The following is an 11,001-nucleotide window of genomic DNA, read 5'->3' on the forward strand; positions in this document are numbered from 1 at the left end:
TTCTCACCCCAGCACCAGGAATAGTAGAAGCATCATTGAATAGTGAGAGGGGGGGGGGTCAAAGTGTGACACACTGACACACAGAAATTAGTTTTCACATTTATTAGATTATATTAGTAGGTTGCCTTTGCATAAATCAGGTCACATCAACAAATTTCATACATAGTATATAGTATACTATATATTGCATTAATTGAATCATAAAAATTTGATTGAGTGGTGAGAGTGAATGAGAGAAAAAGTATCTAAATTAAAAGATGTGAAACTTAAAACTCATATCTAAAAGGCACCGAAGTGGCTGTGTGGTAAGAAGCTTGCTTCCCAACCACATGGTTCCAGGTTCAGTCCCATTGCATGGCACCTTGGGTAAGTGTTTTCTATTATAGCCTTGGACCAACCAAAGCCTTGTGAGTGGAATTGGTAGACAGAAACTAAAAGAAGCCAGTCGTGTGTATATATGGCATTAGGAAGGGCATCCTGGCGTTAGGAAGGGCATCATTGGCGTTAGGAAGGGCATCCAGCTGTAGAAACTCTGCCAGATCAGATTGGAGCCTGGTGCAGCCTCCTGGCTTGCCAGTTCTCAGTCAAATCGTCCAACCCATGCTAGCATGGAAAGCAGACGTTAAACGATGATAATGCTGATGATGATATATATATATTTACATGTATTTGTGTGTCGGTGTTTGTCTCCCCACCATTGCTTGACAACCGATGTTGGTGTGTTTACGTACCTGTGACTTAGCAGTTTGGCAAAAGAGACCGATATAATAAGTACTAGGCTTATAAATAAGTTCTAGAGACGATTTGTTCGACTAAAGGCAGTGCTCCAGCATGGCCACAGTCAAGTGACTGGAACAAATAAAAGAATCAAAGAACAATCATATTATACTTGCCGTGGTGATTCTCTCTATCAATGAATGTTCCAGTTGGTTCAATCAACGAAACAGCCTGCTTGTGAAACTAATGTGCAAGTGGCTAAGCACTCCACAGACATTCTTTCATTCTTTACTTGTTTCAGTCACTTGACTGCAGCCATGCTGGAGCACTGCCTTTAGTCGAACAAATTGTAAGCCTAGTACTCATTCTTTCGGTCTGTTTTACCGAACCGCTAAGTTATGGGAATGTAAACACACTGACATCGTTTGTCAAATGATGATGGGTGGACAAACACAGACACACACAAATAAATGCATATATATATATATATATATATATATGACAGGCTTCTTTCAGTTTCCATTTACCAGATCGACTCATATAGTCTGAGGCTATAGTAGAAAACACTTGCCCAAGGTGCCACACAATGGGACTGAACCTGGAACCATGTGGTTGGGAAGCAAGCTTCTTACCACACAGCCATATGTACCCTTGATATAGTTCTGAGAGGGAGATTTAGTGTAACACAGAATGTGACAAAGCTGGCCCCTTTTTTTTTAATTACAGGTACAACTCATTTTTGCCAAGGGAGTTGACTGGAACAAAGAGAAGTAATGTGTCTTGCCCAAGGACTCAAGGACATGGGATTTGAACTCACAACCTTATGATTGTGAATTGAATATCCTAACCATTAAACCACATGCGATATAAAAGTTAGAAAGAGCCACATGTTGGTCATTCCTGCTTTAGAGACATGGATTTAATGGCATGGTCTTGAAAATCCAGGGAAAAGTCACAAAATAATGTCACTCTATATAGAACTACAGTAAAACCTTTGTAGGTTGTGAGTTGCTCAACAGGAGGACCACAAGACTTTGGCAGGAATATTTGTCTTAGACATCATCACCATCAAAAATACTGAATATACACTTGTAATGCCTTGATACTATTTAAGGTGTTTTCACACTGTACAAGTCATGTACTGTCAATAAATGACTTAAGTACTTTGTCTTTGCTTTAAAAAATTGAATAAAAATATTGTTCTTTTTTTTCATGTGTAATGCCATCAAATATAAGTTGTGTACAAGTCATGTACTGTCAGTTAATAACTGACTTAAGATATTGTTTTATAGTATTTAAATAAAACGTGACCGTTTTCCCAGTGAGATTTTTCCTCTCTAAAAATGTGACTTCGCTTTTCTGGATACCTGTTGTGACACAACAGCTTCAAAGCAGTCTTATCACAATTAATTGCTATTCAGTTGCAAACAGTGGAATTTTTTAGTAATATGCAATGCCAAATTTGGTTCTTTGAGCAGGAAAAATCTATGTGCATTAGATCAATGTAACATCCCTTGCCTTCTCAAGGCTAAAGAAACCAGAGTGATTCAAAAAGGATTAGCTTTAGGTGAAATTTTTTTTGTTTTATTTTTTAAAGTTCTTTTAAACCTTTTGTCAGTATATTTCTCTTGAAATACACAGTCATTGTTTAAATTTATTTTGAAAAATAATGAAGAATTTAGTAAAATAACTTTGTTGTTATTAAGCTGGTGTTTGGAACAACATGAAATTCTGGAAGATTTTATGAATCGCTTTGAAACAGAAAGTTTGTATTTGTATAATAGAACAAGAGGAGGTCTTAAGTGTGTTGGTATGAAGAGGGTTAAACAGGTTATTAAATTCTGAAATTTAGAAAATGGGAGTCTTAGATTTTATTAGCATATTTTCTTTTTTCTTTTCTTAGATATAAGGCATTTTTTAAAGAATTATTCTATAACCATAATTTAATTTTGAGTGCATATAGTTAGCCCTAACTCATTTCAGAAACACTCCTGGATAGGGATTATGTCTGAGAAAAAAAAATTGTATTTAATTCTTTATCATTCAGATTACCCAGTCACATGTAATGCTTATTTATTCATAACAATTTGAATTAAACATGCATTATCGTCTAGCTTCGAGATTTTGATAATGTGATTATTTCTCTATGTCGGTTGAGAGGTTAGTTAATGGCCTTAATGGCCAGTTTGAACAGAAAACGGGTAGAATATAGAATATTTAGGCTGGATATGGCTGGTTTAAATACTAGAATTAATTTTACTGACATACAAGAGAGACAATCTGATTAAGTTTAAAACAATTACCTATCTTAGATTTGACATGTTTGTGGCATTATTTCCAACAAATTAACATCTTTGATTATATATGATGATAATTTTGTTCAGCCCAAGATCTTTAACCTAAAATAGCCAAGCTATGACTATCCTGTCTTTCTAGGAGCATTTTAACTGCATTATCTAATGTAGACATTTTTTGAATTTGGCAGGGCATGATTTGACAAAGATTCAAGCTACTATTTGTAGAAGGTCAAACAACTGCAGAGGGCCCTCTTTGGCTCACATAGATCAATGTAGATCATATATAAATTATAGGGGGGAGGGTAAACACTGAGTCATCAGTGATACTAATATATTAAATTCTTTCTTATTTAGAAAGTATTTAACTTGTACAGCGATAAAAGAATTATTAAAAGAAATTAAAATTTTGACACACAAGGCTAAAAAAAAGTGCCATTTGAACCAAATTATTGCAGTTTTATATAAGAACAGGATTCTATCTCCACTTAAAATATACCTCATAATATTGATTACTAACAGAACATATAAAAAGCACTCAATATTCTCTGTAAAGTGGTTGGCATGATGAAGAGCATCCAGCTGTAGAAACTAGGCCAAGATAGACTCTGGAACCTGGTGCAGCCCCTGTCAAGCCATTCAACCCATGCCAGCATGGAAAATGGATGATGATGATGATAAGAGAAGCACAAAGCTTCAAATTTAGGCGATTAAGATCAATTAGATTTACTGCAGTATTTAAAAAGTACTTCGTTTATCAAATTCAAAAAGGTGAAAAGCAATGCTGACTTTGGCAAGCTTTGAACTCAAAACATAAATATGGTTCACATTATTTGGAAGAAAAGTGTATAAACCACAAATGTAAATGCTGCAAAGTAGCGCAAAGTTGCTGGCAAGTCAAGAATACACAATAGAATAAATCATTCTGAGCTATTTCATCTCTGTCTACCTGCAATTTTCTCTCTAATCAACTACCTGGCAGGAGATGGGCTCCATCATGCTAATTCCTCCTCTTCTGCCAAAGAACTTATAAAATTTAAAAAAATAAAAACCTTTGCATTGACCCAATGACAGCATCAAGAGACAGTTGAGACAGTTTGCATTTATTTTGACAATCCTGCTGATTGAGTAAATAGGTTGACAGTTCAAGAACTCAAAAAAAGTCAGAGGGATATTTTCACTTTACTGAGACAAATGGCCCTGTCACCTAGCTGTAAATTGATACAATTTAGGAACAATTAAATGCTATAAATAGAAGCAGCACTGTAAAATTGCTGAGTGTTTCCTTATTGTGCTGAATTCAAATGTGTACTTTATTTCAGCTAAGCTAATTACACTTAATGTGTCTAATTTTGTTCCATTAAGCTTTTATAAAGTGCTTTCTTTGGTAAGCATACTCCAGCGAGCGAAAAGATATAAAGTTTAGGCGATATTTTAAATATTAATTTATTATGTCAAAGACTATATAACAAAGAAATATATTCAAAATTGTTATTTTCTTTAATAAGGAATTGCTGGTTTAAGTTTTAGGCAAACTTGAGAGAAAAATACATTAATAATTCAAAGAAGCTTATCCTGAACATGAATTAATAAACGAATATTGCCAAGTGCAAAAGCTCCTAACGTTTGGGAAATTATAATCTTGTATTCAAATAAAAGAATTGAAGGAGAAAAATCCTTGCATATAGATCAGAAGCAACTATTCTACAATTTCTTTGCTTCTCAGTAATAGAAAAGATAACCGTGTTAGATATTTGAGAAAACTACAGGTTATCATCAATTTTAAATAAATAGATCTATTATTTTACATGCAACTTGAATGATTTAATTCAATTTTAAACTATTCCAAATAGTTATTCTATTTATGGAGGGAAAATTGGAATAAACCGCTTATATTTATCAAATTCTTTTCTATTGGCTTCATTTTAACAGCTGAGAGATACTTTGCATAATTTATTTTAAGTTGTAATGTTACTGCATTTTCAATTTTGTCACATGAATGGGAAATAAAAAATATCAACAACTAAATTTTTATCGATATTCTTTTGTTTTACTTGTTTCAGTCATTTGACTGCGGCCATGCTGGAGCACTGCCTTTAGTCGACCAAATTGACCCCCCAAGACTTATTCTTTGTAGCCTAGTTTGTTCTCTTTTGCCAGACTGCTAAGTTACGGGGACATAAAGACACCAGCATCAGTTGTCAAGCGATGGAGGGGGGACAAGCACAGACACACAAACGCATACATATATATACATACATGATGGGCTTCTTTCAGTTTCCATCTACCAAATCCACTCACAAGGCTTTAGTCAGCCCGAGGCTATAGTAGAAGACACTTGCCCAAAGTGCCACTGAACCCGGAACCATGTGGTTGGGATGCAAGCTTTTTTTCACAACATAGCCATGCCTAGACCTACATATATATATTATATACATATCCATCTAATTTGTTAGAAATCATCACACTCCTACAGCAATTGTCCTGGGTAGGACTTTAAACTGGTAGTGGGGACTGGGTACAGGATGTCCAGTGTTTTGAGGAATGTGGAACCACCTCTTACCCACTGTTGTTCCCAGGACTACTCTGACCCAGAGTGGAGGCACCTGTAAGGGCCCCAGCTATGGTTTAACTAGCAGGTGTACCAGCTGCTTCAAACCCAGGCTACATCTGCTCTGATAATTGGCAAGGACTTGGTCTGCGAATCCTCTGTGACAGTCAAGAATTGATGGCAAGATGAGCTGCTATGGATCTCACTATCCCTGTGTATGCATGTAACTGGGGACCACATGTGACCTTGTATTTTCCACTGAAACTCCAAACAAACTACAGTTACGACATTCATGCTATCACCCAATGTGCTTGTTCCCTCAGTGGGGCATTTGTCAAGTTTGCAAGCTGGGATTTTGGGCCACAGGCAGAAGCACTACTTTGCCTGCTGGAACATTATGATCAACCGTCTGATGTGATGGACTTGTTGGTTGAAGACAGCTCAATCTACTAGTACAATTAAGTACACCTACAGCAAGACTCATCAACTAAAGGACTAACAAAAATATTTTCACAGCTTCTAGTAAAATAGAGGCCAAGACATACATTCAATGTATGAGGTTTTAATCCACTTTCTTTTTTTTTGAAGAGGATATGTTTTTTTAAGGCAATAACAGAAAGCAATTAAGTTTCATTGAAAAGCTAACAGCAGAAGATCTTAACTGATTAAAACTAATATAGTATACAGCTGCTACAAATAGATAAAATATTTTTTGCAAAGTTTTCTAACAAAGTTTAAGCCAAAAGAATTTATTTTCTTCCCTTTTTCTTTTTTGTTTGTCTGTTTGTTTAAATAACTTAATTCTGAATTTTAAAAAATAGAATCACATCTAAAACATCATACAACATACTTGGGAAATGTTTCAAAAATATTAAAACGGAAAATACTGCCAAAGATAAACCAGTACAGAGCAATACAGAGATTAATATATTTTATTTGATCACAGTTTACATTTTTATGATTTTATCTTTATTTTTTTTTACAAAAATACTTCTCCATAAATGAGAATATATTACTAAAAATGCATTTTAAAATCAAATTATTGCACATTTATAAAAGTAATAAAATTCAAATTTTTAGGTTTATTAATAATCAAGCAAGCCATGTGCATATTTTACTTGCTATCCAAATAGAATAAAAAATGTGCAAATATTGATTTTTTAAAATTTATATAAATGTGTATGCATATAATATATATTATACATATATATTAAACATATATATATTATACATATATGTGCATTATATATATGGTATATACATATTATACATATATGTGCATTATATATGTTATATACATATATATATTATATATGTTGCACACTATGTTTAGGAAAATGTGTTCAAAAAAAAAAAGGAAAAAAAAACAAAACAAACTATATACAATGTTTTTGGAGAATGCATTCACTTATAGCTGGCACTGTATCCTTAAGTAGGAGGGAAATAAATTGTTTTTTTCACTCCCAGCTAGCAGCTTATATAAGTGGAAGTACCATATTTGCATGCACTTTTAGCAGTTTGTCAGAATTCAGAATCCCTTATGCTCTGCAAACTTGGAAATATTTCTGAAGAGGGTTTGGGGACTTTTTGCAAATTGACAATATCACTTGATCAATTCACTTTTTAACAAATGTCAAGACACAAACTTACGACTATAAAAAATTTTGACTTAGCTTTGTTAAACGTTAGACCATTAAAAAGAAAAATGATTATGTAGTCTATTTTTTATCAAGAAATATATATTTTCAGTGACTAAATATGATTTTTATTTTATCTTTAAAAAATAGTTTTATGTTGATTACCTAAAATGGGGGGGGAAAGCCTAAATATTAAAACTTAAGAATGAAATGAAATTAGAAGAAAAACTAACTATATGAAACATCTAAATTGCACAAGACAAGTGGTTTAGTTGCCTAAATTGTATTAAAACCATTTAATATTATTTTAAATGAATGGAAAACAAAATTTAGATTTTTTTTTTTCTTCATCTATAACAGGATGTGTGCCAGTAAGTTATGCTTTGTTCACAATGGTTTCAAAAGCAAAGGATTCAGTTAAAGAAAATAGGGACATATCTTGCACAATTTAACATTCACCAAAAAATTCCACATCAATTTTCATAACTTACTACTTATACTACCAAGAGTTTTTAAAAGTAACCTACTAAAACTTTTCTAAAATCTTTAAATTAAAGAATAAAAACCATCACCTTTTTAAAAGCGATTTTACCAGATATTTGTTTGTTGTTTTTTTTGTTTTATGTTATAAAAAAAGCATTATTTTTAGAATACATACAAATAATTTTCAAGGAAGACACTGAAATATATTTTCATCAACTTTTCTCTTTTGCATGTAAATTTTTTTTTTTTGTTTTTTTCCATCAGTCTCAAATAAAACAAATACTACCAGCAAACAGAAATATTTAAAACAATGCAGAATTTATTTACCGAAATCCATGTATTGTATGAAATAATATTCTGTTCTAACCAATCTTTAGATTATATTAATTCACACATTTTAATTTGGAAATATTTCTCAGGTTGGAGAAGCTTTGTTTTTTTTTGTTTTTTTTTACAATACTTTACATCTTATTGGAAAATTAAAGCAAAGTGAAGAAAAACACTGTCACTAATGACCTGAGTGTATTAAAAAAAACCATAATATTTTAATTAGGGGTTAAGCCAACAATGCACAAAACTGCCTAAATATTGCAGTTTTGTGCGAGCTTCAAATAACTAACACCTCAACAGCTAAAATGTACAATTTTAGATTCTAAATTATGAAAATATTTACAAAGTAATAGTCCTTTGCTTTTTCTACCGTTTAATGAACCATAAATAAAATATACATCCATGTGTCTAACCAACTGTACAAATTGATGCTGGATTCTTAGGATGAAAACAAAAATGGTCAAATAGCAGTCAAATTTAGAGAATAAGATCTTAAAGTAGAATAATTTACAATAAAGAAATATCTTATATGAATTCACAAGACTGTGTCCTTTTACAATGAAAATATAAGAATTATTTGTAATATCTGTGAAACCAAAGGTACTAGTCCGAGAAATGATATGAAACAGAAATACCGTACGTTTCTCTTGTTTGCTTTGTTTCATTAGTAGATATATATATTAACACACACACACGCGCGCGCGCATAAATTTATACAGACATATCCACGTGCATACTCAAATATATACAGACATATCCACGTGCATACTCATATATATATATATATATATATATATATATATATATATATGCACACATAAAAATTATCTTGTAATCTGTGGAAATCTAATACATTCTCCAAAATTATTTAAATAATGATTCATGAAAAAAAATATAAAAATTTGGTAAATGACCTACTCTTAAATTGAAGCACCATCAATACTAATCCAGCAACTTATAGTTCAATACATATTTGATAAACTTGAAAGAAAGAATTTAATAAAAAAAAAAACAAAGAAACAACTGTAATGTGACAATGGCAAAAAAAAAAAACTAGAATTTTAAATAAAATTAAAAATAAACAAGAATATTATAGAAAACAGAATGAATATATGAACTATATTTAACAAACTGCTTAGTTACCAGTTTCTTAAACTGCATAAAACAAAACAATGAAAATGACCATCAGTGTAAAGCAGTAACAAAAAAATTAATCACGGATTGAAAAACAAAATGAAGAAGGGAAGGGAAATGTATTTAAGATGGTATTTTTTCAAATTATATATTTTCTAAATTTCACAATGTGGTTCAGCCAAGAGTTTTGACCGATAAGTGAATAACCAAATAACCCAAAATAGTTCTGACCAATCCCCTTTTTTTTATTTTCATGTGAACGTTATTTTGTTGATTATCATTTTGAATTGGTGAATAGGAAGAACTCTCACACTCACACAGACAAATCCTACAAAAAAAAAAAAAACACTTACAAAAGGCATTCATTCAATCGTTATTTTTTCTTTTTTTAACCAAGTGTTCAAAAAGCTTCCATCCTTGAATATGAAATTGAAATTTTTCCAAAATTGCTAGTTTAAAAATAAAAGTAAAAAAGATACACAGAAAATTATGCTAACTATTTACACATGCAGAATACTCAAATAAGTCACATGAGCGTGTCAATATGCATGAAGCCTAGTCTGAAAAATGAAATAACTAATTATTATTAACATAATACACCCATCAGTCCACATTTTTTTAATATATTTTTCTTTTTGTGTGGAACTGCTTTGGAAAAAGAAGATTCTATAGCACTAAAGCTTCAAGATTAAAGTGAAATATATGATGCATTTGAAGACAATTATCAAAAGAATTGGCAATAATTTCATATATATATATGCATTAGCCTTAATAATAATAATAATAATATCTGAAATAAAAAAAAAAATTGAAACTAGTTCCCGAATAGTGTTCACCAAGATGCAAGTCATTGATTTAAGTCTGTATGGTACCCCAGTTTAGCTTTAAGTCACACGACATGTACCTTTAATGTCAGAGCCAAAAAGCAATATTTAAAACAATATTGTATGAATAATGAAAAACTGAAAACATTTTTTTTTTTTTGTTTCATAGATTCATGTAAGTAATTGATAAATTACTCAAACACCTGCAGTTAGTTCAGTTTTCTCACCATAAAGCAATAAGAACATATACAGCGTTATCTAAATGTACACATTTGTATAAAGAGTATCATATTTCACTCAATGAAAATGCAAACATGAAAATTCTGATCATATTCTCACAGATATTTTAGAATTGTATAAGTAAATTTGAATTGACTAAAAACAAATTGAATTTATTCTATAATTATTTTTATAATCTTGAATTGCAAGATCTTTGAAATAATTATGGTTTTAAGCAACATAAGGAGGATACTTCCCCATAGAAATATTTTTAAAACTTTTCAAATGTCAGCAAAAATCACTTCATTTTTTTTTTTTATCTGATTCAGCAAACACCAGGAGAAAATGGCAATACTTATTTTTATATAGTGAATCAAGACAAACTACTATGTAAAATTAATACTATTTAATTAATAACAGATGTAAAATTCTCAGTTGTTTAATAATTAAACAGAATCCCATTTAGACAGCAGATCATTTTCAGTGAAGTGTTCGCTTTGCAGCCCTAATATTGGTGATGTACGCGCAGGTAACTGATCACCTCAGATTTCTGTCATAATTGAACAGTTAGATAATGTAAAAAGCTAACTTAGAATATCAGAAATTTATGGTACATGCAATATTTTCAGCTATATTATATGAATGCGTCTGGATATGCATGTGTGTACACGCATGTGCGCAGTTGTACTCCACTGTCAAACATGGAAAAATGTATGCCAACACCTGAGAATAAAACCACTAAAATGAATTAGAAAATAAAAAAGATTGAAGGATATTTTTACCTAAGTATTTTAGATCTTCCTAGTTATGTA

This window comes from Octopus bimaculoides, chromosome 2, assembly GCF_046866305.1.
Source record: "Octopus bimaculoides isolate indiv1 chromosome 2, ASM4686630v1, whole genome shotgun sequence".
NCBI lineage: Eukaryota > Metazoa > Mollusca > Cephalopoda > Octopoda > Octopodidae > Octopus > Octopus bimaculoides.